Genomic DNA, 683 nt, shown 5'->3' on the forward strand with positions numbered 1-683 from the left:
TTATTACGTTTCAATTTGTGAAAAAATATTTTAATTATTATTGCATTTCAATTTTGAAAAAAATATTTTGGGGTGATTTTGCGAAAAATATTTTAATTATTATTGCATTTCGATTTTTATTTTTAATAATTAAGTTTTGCGGAAAATATTTTAATTATTATTGCATTTCATAAGTTTTGCGAAAAATATTTTAATTATTATTGCATTTCGATTTTCTGATCTTTTTGCACATTGTTTTCTTTGTGATCTTTTATTGATATAATATGGACTGCGCCAGGAATGGTATATATATACTACTGGTATGTATGTAACTGACATAACATTCATTGACATAATGCTTCTAATGTTACACTTAAGAAGTAAACATAATCATGAACAATAATGATAGTAATAAAGTAAGTTGTAGCTCAGAGTTAGCCAGTGTATTAAAGTAATAATTAAAACAAAAAATAAATTACATGTCTTTAATTGACATGACTTTAATTTTTAAATACATAAAGTTCTATTTTGTTTATTAATATTGGACTTTTTAGAATCTGTAGCAGTATTTGTATGCTACACTAAATTTATATAAATGACTCACATAAAAACTGAAATATATACCAAGTACCTACCACATGGTATATTAAATATTTATTTGTTAACCACACAATCGAGCCATTGTCTAACGATTTAGTGCATTG

The sequence above is a fragment of the Acyrthosiphon pisum genome, chromosome A1 (assembly GCF_005508785.2).
Source record: "Acyrthosiphon pisum isolate AL4f chromosome A1, pea_aphid_22Mar2018_4r6ur, whole genome shotgun sequence".
Lineage (NCBI taxonomy): Eukaryota > Metazoa > Arthropoda > Insecta > Hemiptera > Aphididae > Acyrthosiphon > Acyrthosiphon pisum.